Source organism: Podarcis gaigeae, assembly GCF_964106915.1.
Source record: "Podarcis gaigeae genome assembly, chromosome: 17".
Lineage (NCBI taxonomy): Eukaryota > Metazoa > Chordata > Lepidosauria > Squamata > Lacertidae > Podarcis > Podarcis gaigeae.
In genome coordinates this window covers 29460764-29469795 of record NC_139694.1, presented here as the reverse complement: position 1 = coordinate 29469795, position 9032 = coordinate 29460764, and the positions used below count along the sequence as shown (strand labels likewise).

Here is a 9032-nt window from a genome sequence, read left to right as displayed (position 1 = left end):
CGCGCTCGGAGAGGGAGGGGGGGGAGAGTGTGGGGCGTCCGCGCGCGCTGAGGAGAAGGCGGCCGGGCGGACCGAGTGCGCCAAACGCGGCGCGGGCCAACGGTCTCCCGTCGGGTGCCTGTCTCGCGCACGCGCGGTGATGCGCCGGCCGAACCCCCTCCCCCGCGCGCGTCTCTGGCCCGGGAGTGGGCGGCGGGCTGTCCGTCAAGGTCTTGGCGCCGCCCCTTCCGGCGCGCGAGGCTGGGCCGGCGCCTGCTGGTCTCCTCCCTCTCTGTGTCTCTCTCCCTTTTGTGAGTTATAGCAACGGTTGCCTTGAGAGCCAGGCGCCATAGTCACCGTAGTCCTGGCGACTGTTACCCACCAACAACAACGGCTCCGCTCCGACTCCGCCGCCGCCGCCGCCGCCTCCTCCTCCTCCCGCCGCGGCTCCTCCTCACCCCCGTCCTCCTCCTCCTCCTCCTCGCCCCGCGGCGCCTCAGCCTCGCCCACCACCACCGCCACCACCACCACAGCCAGCGGCCACAGCAGCGGCGGCGCCCCGGCAGCCCCCCTCAGCCCAGGTGAATATGCCGCTCGCGCCCCCCCTCCCTCTCCCCCTCCCTTTCCCGACCTGGCTCTGTCCGGGGGGGGGGGGGAAGCGAAGGCCGGCTGCCCCGCGAGAGCGACGCGCGCGTGGAAGAGAAATCCCCGCGGCGCCCCCCCCCCCAGCCCGGCCTGCTTGGCGTCCTCCTCGCGGCGGCGCCCCCTCCCCCCGCGGAGGAGTTTGAAGGAGGGAAGGGAGGGGGCGCCGGGGGGGGATAGAGTTTTTTGTTTGCTTCGACCTGCCGGTTTGGTGTGGGTTTTTTTTTTGGGGGGGGAGTAAGGTCACAAACTAAACAACTCTGCGTGGGGTTTGCAAATAAAAATAATCATCATCATTGGCGGCAATGCAGAAAAAGCCCCCTTTTGGTACTTGCCTGCTGTTTGCCCTGCCGAGATCCTCGGGAGCTGCGATGGTGGTGTGGCGGGGGGAGTCAGGTGCAGCGGCGGGCGGTCCGCATCTCCCTCCGGGTCTCGCTGCGCTCTCGCTTCGGATTCAGCAGCCCGGATCCCCCTCTCTCTCGGAACTCGCGTGCGGGCCTCTGGCTCCTGTCGGGGTTGCGAGGCTCTGGGTGAACTTTTCTCTCCTGATCCTCCTCCTCCTCCCCTCGCTGCCTCTTTAACCTCTTCTGGGCTTTAGGGGGAGCAGGTTGCTCCTGTCCCTTGGTCATTGGCATGCAAACAACCCTCCTTGTGCTGCAAATCACTCTCCTGCTTTAAACACCTCGCTACATAAACACAGGTTTAGTGGGAGAAATCTTGCAGAAATTCAGTTTTTGCATGCTCAAGTTTTAATCCAAATTGGCTGCCTGTGCGTAACTTGGCTATACTGTAGCTTGCCCACCTGGAGTGTGCCTGTGGCTGGTAGAGAATCTGCATTTTATGTTTTATTAACTGGTGCTTTGGGATTAGAGGGCACTCACGTAAAGAAATTAAATTTCATTTTATTTATGAGACTTATTAAACATGGGCATGAATTAAAGAGGGGGGAAGACATGTACCTAGAAATTTTATTTATTAATTAATGTAGTTTTTATCTTACTGGTATCTTACTGTTTTTACTTGCGACTTTTTAATTCCCCCAAATTCTGAAACTGATCAACCATAAAGAATTATGAATCTTCTGAACTTGAAATATCTGTGTATTTAATCATTTTCTTGTTGTTAGTTAAGCTCTGCAGATTAGTACTTAGAGCATATGGTAATCACTTTGTCTTTATGGACAAAAGGTAACATTTGTGATGCCTCTTCCTCAGTGGGACTGCTTGTTGATATTCAGTTACTTTGCACCTGACCCCACTCCCTTTTAATATAGCCCCAAATCACCTTTCAATGAGTAGTCATTGGAGTCAATGTATTATTTAGACTATAAGCGTCTGTACCTGCGTGTATGCTCAATTTAACTCAGTTAAATAGGACTTACTTCTGTGTAAACATGCATAGGATTGATCTGCATGGATACTAATGACATGAAAAGTCTTGTTACTTCACTGCTTTTAATTATTATGATTTTTGGAGAGGTGCTAATGTTTCCTAACTGGAGTCCTGTAAATTTTGTTGATTCTTTATAAAGAAGCCTAATTTAATTGTTAATAATTGTTATTCCTCACATTTGTGAAACCTGCATGGAACTGGTTGTTGTTTGGAGCAGTGCCAACAGAAAGATATTGATTTATTTGACAGAGCAACCCCTGAAGAATGTGGCAGTGTCTATTATTCCTTGAATTGTCAAGTGCAGAGCAGATTAGGTTAGATAATTGATGCTTTGGTAAAGCTGGGACTATTTTCTGAATTGAGATTTGTGTGCCACATAGTTTTATTCCATAAACATATCTTACACCTTCTATACTAAAGGTACATGATAATTCAATGAAGATTGAACAGGAGAAGCAATACATCATTCTCCTATTACACATTAACATGTGAATATTGAATACAGTTATTTTGTTTGTGCAGAAGATAAAGCCACTTCAGAATATAGTTTACCTGTTTATAGTCTTTTAGGGTGACAGTGATTTTCTTCATTCCTCCTATTGGTTGTATCCACCTGTTGTCTTATTTTAGATGTTTATAGCTAGGAAACGGATCTGATGATTGTCTTCTCTCCAGCACATTTAATACAACAGTGCAGTCCTTGATCAGCGAGATTAGTCTTCCAAAGGCAGAAAGCAATAGGGTAGGATATTTGTCTAGTCTGGAAAGTTTAGTAAGATACCTTATGATCTGATAGTTCAAGGAGGGAACCCTTTCCCCACCCACTACAATTCCCCAGCTAATCAGATTAGGGTTGTTTTTTGGGGGGAGGGGGAGGGAATGGAATATTTGTGTCTTCTAATGACAGGTTCAGTAGCCATTCTTGTTACTGATACTTCGGTTCACAAATGTTGCTAAATTACTCTTAGCCATATATAATTCCTGTGGTATCACTGCTAGGTATAAGATACCAGAATTGGTGCTCTGATACTTACTGAGTTGATCCCTAGGAGGCAGAGTAGATTTCTTTGCCTGCTCAAGACACAAATCTATGGCATTGTGAATCAGAAATGCCCTTTCCTCCTATGATTTTTTAAAAGGGAACCTTCTTCCTTGACACCCCCCCATGACCAGCATACCCCTGAGTGTGTATCAATTTTAATTTATTTAACTTGTGTATTTATAAAACAAATTAGTTTTTGTTCTATCTGTGCTTCTTGAGATACTGTGTACAGTTTTTGTTCTATCCTATCCCAAGAGCTAAGGGCATTTCATGAGATGATAGTTCAAAAGACAAACATCTGAACATACATTAAATCCATGTTTTTGTTCTTATTCCAATTTCCCAATTTCCTAACTAAAGAGAGCTGCAGCTTCCAACCAACCTATTTGAGGGTATAAATACCCCCCCTTTCCAAGAGAAGTGTAATGTTTACCCACTATTATAGCAAAGATCCATGTTTTTATTTACTGCCGTGTTTGTATACTACATGGTTGTGATATGGATGTCTACATATTATTAAGTAGAACTGAAAATGAAGGAGTTTCAGCACCCCCATCATTCAGCCTGGACACTGAGGTCCACCGCGGAGGGCCTTCTGGTGGTTCCCTCACTGCGAGAAGCCAAGTTACAGAGAACCAGGCAGAGGGCCTTCTCGGTAGTGGCACCCGCCCTGTGGAATGCCCTCCCACCAAGTGTCAAAGAGAATAACAACTACCAGACTTTTAGAAGACATCTGAAAGCACCCCTGTTTAGGGAAGCTTTTAATATTTAACAGACCACTGTATTTTAATATTTTGTTGGAAGCCACCCAGAGTGGCTGGGGAAACCCAGCCAGATGAGTGGGGTATAAATAATAAATTATTAATATTATTATTAAACTGGAGAAACTCTTCTGGGGCTGCATAGCCAATGTTCAGTTACTAGGAATTGCACATAAGGATGCATTTGTATAGTCTCACATGTAGGCATATCCCCTACCCCCTCTTACATATATATTATACATACATGCACACAAGTACATTCCCTCTCTTTTGTACTCTTTATCATGTGTATACATCTGACATGCAAACAGTTCTTGCCCTTTCTTTAGCATTGCTTAGCACCTGATTTTCGCATACAGTTAACACTGTATTCAAGTAATCCTTGGCTTGCTGTGGAATTCTGTGGAGGGGAGCAGCATCACTTTCCCTTGGTTCAGCTTGAATGGAGAAGGCTGATAGAAAGTGGATAGTTTACGGAAGTGCCTCACACTAAAGAGGAACCACTGCATCCACATGGGTCACCAGCTGTAACTTCAAACCTTGGGGGAAACAGTTGAATCTTGCTTACTCAGAGAGTGATTGCTCTTCCCATGTAAGGAATACTCAACGTTTCCCTCAAACCTCAGCTCTGCAACTGCTGGTTAGGACTTCACTTGGGTGGAAGGGGTGTGCGTGTGCGTGTGTGTGTGTGTGTGCGCGTGTGTGTGCTGCTGCAGCAGCAGCAGAAGCAAAAAGTTGCTTCTCCTTTGTGTAGGCCAAGGTCATTGATCTTCCCATATCTTGTTAGCCTCTTCTTAGCTCTTCACCTGTGCTGGAGCCTGCTGGAAGTGATACAGTCCCCTTCCACAGGATACAAAATAGCTACTCCAATACACATTGTAATTATGATTTGGGTCTTGGTTGTCACCATCTACAAGAAGGAAGCTGCTACTGTAGGGGTGGTGGACTTGTAGCTCTGCCATTATTGGACTCCAGCTGCCTTCAGGCCCAGTCTGTGGCAATAGCTAGGAATGCTGCGTGGTGAAGTCCAGTTAGTAGTATCTGTTGGGCCAGTGAAAGTGGAAGACCTTTCTCCTGGCTTCCTATAGAGTTTTCACTTGCTCCTTCTCCTGGAAGCCTAATGGAGATAAGTTCCCGTGGCATGTAGACCTGTCCTGTGGTGAGGAAGAAAGAGCCATAAAACAACTGTGGGGTGGGAATGCACCATGGGACATCTGCAATAGGACAAAATAAGTGGGGTCTGGTTTTTATGGGACAGTCACTTCTGAATAATTTAAGAGACAAGTCATACATTCATTGCAGGAATGTGACAGCCCTTGTGTAAGTCGCTTAAAATCACTTTTACGATTTAAATAAATAATTTTGATTAAATAATAATATTCATTAGATTAGCATTCTGAAAAGAAATAGGATAAACTATACTTTGAGCATTTCAAAAATAAAAATGTCCAACTTAGAAATCTCCAAGAGGATTGTTTAAGCTATCCAAGTATCTTACTCCATCGTTGAATAGTTTTTGATGTTTTTATCCAGACGCCTAACTTAAATTTATCTTGCTGTAGTCTTGTTATTTCTTTGTTAATGTTTATATTGTGAATGTGCTATTTGTGAGATCATGCATCTAGAAAGGCAGCAAGTTGCAGGTACATTTCTGATACGATCATGGTGTCTGTAAAGAAACCCTTTAGCATAATTGGGGAGCGGCAGTATTTAAAACTCTGTTCTAGGGGTGAGAAATGCTCTGTGTGCAGTTGCGTACATCAGGGGTATAGTATTTTGTCTTTATGGACGAGAATGGAAAATTCCTCTCTGTGTGAAGCTCTGTACCACTGCCATGATGCATAAAGGTACATTGGACCGCAGACTGGTTACTGATCTCTCATAAGTGAGTTTGATTTTTGGGAGCTGCTCGTTTGGGCAGGAAAAAGAATGTTAGTAGACATTTTAGGCCTTCTTCTTGAGAAACTATATGAACATTTAGTGCTTGATTATGCTGATTCTGTTATTGCCCCCCCATTTCCTTTGCAAGTACTATTTAACACATTGTTTTCTACTTACTTTTAAAAAATTGTTCCTGTATATTCATTATACTTTTGTATATTCCTAATGACTTATCCAGCAGAATAGCAGATGTTATGCTAGCCGGTCCTGACAAGAACAGTTGGTATTTTTAAAACTACGTGCAGCCTAGAGTACATAGCTGAAAAAGTGTGATTAAGGATGGATTTAAATTCATCTGGTGTTATAACCTCATTAAAACTTTGGATTTTAGGCACTGGTGCTCTCTTCATGTTCACAATATTTTAAATGGATTTTTCCATGTGGTACAAATAAAAAGCAAGGTAGGAGTCTTAAAAGCCTGATCCTAAAGATTTGTTGTAAATTGGAGCATAGGATAGACTAATACTTAATTGTTCCAGCACCACCCAACTAATGTATAATTGGCTTGCAGAACTGCATACTCAAGCACTAAAGTAGGAATATTCTCCTAGACTTTGCTGTGTTTAAATTATCTTTTACTTAACAATGATTATGAGAGAAAGTTTACATTATTATCCTATCTGCTATATCTTTGGATTCACATGGACACTTAATTCTGGAACACTGCTATTTTGTGAAGTCAATACAGTCTAGTGAATAACTGACATGTATTCATGTGAAAAGCCAATGCAAGTTGTGCATGCATACATTTTAAAGTTTGCTGAGCTTACATTGGGCTGAACATGCATCAAACCTATGGTAGAAAAAGTTACTTTATTTGTCACCTAAGATGAGTAGCAATTTTCTGCATGTTGGGGTGCTTTTGTAAATTAGAGTTTTTCCCCAAAATTTATATTTTTCACAGGCGGGAATATGATCGTCATGCTTATTGTAGGTTTCTGTGTGTTTTTTATAATTCTCTTTTTGTTAAATGTGATGGGTTTTAAAATTGTATATGTTAGTTGCCTAGAGACTTTTTGTATTGGGTAACAAATCAGTTATACAATAATTAGTAATAACAGATAAATTTTCTCCCTCAGTGGTCAACCAGCATTCCCAAGGCAGTTTACAAAATCTTCCTCTTAACCACCTCCTACAGCTCTTGGTGTGCATCAAATATTTTGCATGAGTATGTTTGCGTATAGTAAATGTAAGTGTATTTGTGGGCTATGACTTGCAAAGCTAGTGAAATGATTGACAAGGTATGTGGCTCTCGGCTAAAGATGGCTAAAAGTCACCTTGAGCCTGGGGAAAAAGTCGTCATGTAAATGCCAAGTTATACATTTTCAAAAAGGATTAACAGTGTGATTGAATTACCGGAAATGTTAGTGTTTCGTTAAATGCAAGGTACTACTCAAAAAGGTAGAATAAAGTAGAATAATCTTGTATAATATACAAGCCTGAGAGCACTCGTTATAGGTCAGGGAGAGGCATCAAACAGCACCCTACCATTATGAAACCTTAAGGTAACCACTTTAAATCAAGAAGATTCGTCCTAGTCACATTAAATTTGGCATAAATAGTCTATGTGGTGGACTTTATAAGGTTCAAAAAAATCTTTGGAAACTGTTCAGGATGCAACAGTTTAATGTTTATCATCTGAAGTGCTGTCCTGTTTGTTATCATTTTTTGCTCCTGTACCGTGCCGTTTACCATTTCTACTGGATTAAATAGTATAAATAAATAAATAAATCTAGAAAATTGAAGGGATTTTAACTTTTCCTTGTTTGATGAAACAGTCATGGTCATTATAATCCAACATTGTACAAATCTGGAGCAGATATGGGAGGGTGGAAGGAGTTGAAGGGGAAGTACTGTTGTGCTGGCAGAGGTCTATTCTGCTTGTGCAAGGATTCTGCTGGAATACAACCTGTGTTCATAACAATAGGAGATTTTAGTTAAGACTCGAATTTCAGTTTTAAATCAGCCAATTAAGTAAATGCAAGGTATATTGCTACATATGCTTAGGGCCAGATTGACTCTTCTTGAGTAAAATCTGTTCTCAAAAGAACACCGACTGCCACCATACTGAGGAGGTGTAAAGCTAATGAAACTAGGAGGATGTCGAAAGAGGGGGAGTGAGTGGGATTGTATGTGTGCAACAGATTGATTGTGAAGTACTCAGCTCTACGTGTGGGGATTGTGCTAAGTGCCTGTAGGAGGTTGGACCGACAATGAATGGACTCAAACAAGTGCAAGAGATCTTGATAGCTAAATAAAGATACCAACTTGGTCTTCATCTAGTAAATGCTGGTGATGATGATGATGATGATGATGATAATAATAATAATAATAATAGAGTGTGTCATGGCTAAACACAGAACTGAACTGCCATTGTCTGAATAATCACTTTTGGTAGTTCATTGTTAGACCTACCCCTTCCTGCTCCCTGCTTCTTCTTCTTTTTTTAAAAAAAACAAACAAACAATAGAGTTATGGACTCAAAATCAGAAGAAGTAAGAAAGTTAAAAATTTAATCATGCACCAAAAGAAGGAAAAAGAGAAAGAAAGAAATTATTATTTTACGTGCCTAATCTTAACTTCTGCAACATGTAAAGAGTAAACACACTTATTGTGCTTGCTTACAGTTTAGCTTCCCTGCATACATGTTCTGCCTTGGACTTCTATCCTAAATTGTTTTTCTCTGCAGTTGACAAACGTAAAAGGAGCCAGTGCTATATCTGTTCTTAATATGCTTTTAAATTCTAAATTCTGATTATCGTAACTTCTTTCCTAGATACAGAACACAGTTCTGTCAATGTTTCACAACAAATTGTTTTGGTGTATAAATTCCAAATTTTAATTTTGACAGCCAATCCCTTGCAAACCTTATTTTAGTCTCCTAAATGCAGCTTTGTACATGTTTACCTACAAGTTAAACCAGCAAAGTGATTAACTAATTTACTCTTATCAAAACATCAAACTTGTTATGCTTATAAATTCTAAGAATTTATTTATTTTAAACTGAGCCAACTTGTTACATAGTCCAGTCCTGTGCATGTTTGGAATGACATCTGCAAAATCATAACTTAAGGACTTGACCCCTTCTGGAAGGGTCCCCCACTTGACTTTGAAGTCCACCAAGTGGCCCACATCCCATCTCTAATGTTCCTAAACTTTAAGGTAACTTGAATCATTATTCTACTTGGTAAGTTCTAAGCTTTGGAAGGATCGTGCGTAAAAACATGCTAAGAGCAGGTCACCTTTGCCAAACTATCAGCGTCAGCAGCTGAAAT

The 9032-nt window shown here is 42.1% G+C and overlaps 1 protein-coding gene across 7 annotated transcripts in view; it reads left to right on the top strand.

Moving 5' to 3' along the window:
• The first annotated feature begins 213 nt into the window (after window positions 1-213).
• The window catches only part of RFX3 (regulatory factor X3), a 110333-nt gene continuing 101514 nt past the window's right edge, over window positions 214-9032 (top strand). For 2 of the 7 annotated variants that reach the window (XM_083718823.1, XM_083718822.1), the window contains exon 1: window positions 214-560. The gene's annotated coding sequence lies outside the window, so the exon portion shown is untranslated. The remainder of the gene's footprint in view (window positions 561-9032) is intronic. The other 5 variants (XM_083718828.1, XM_083718824.1, XM_083718826.1 and 2 more) reach the window with 4 other exon arrangements.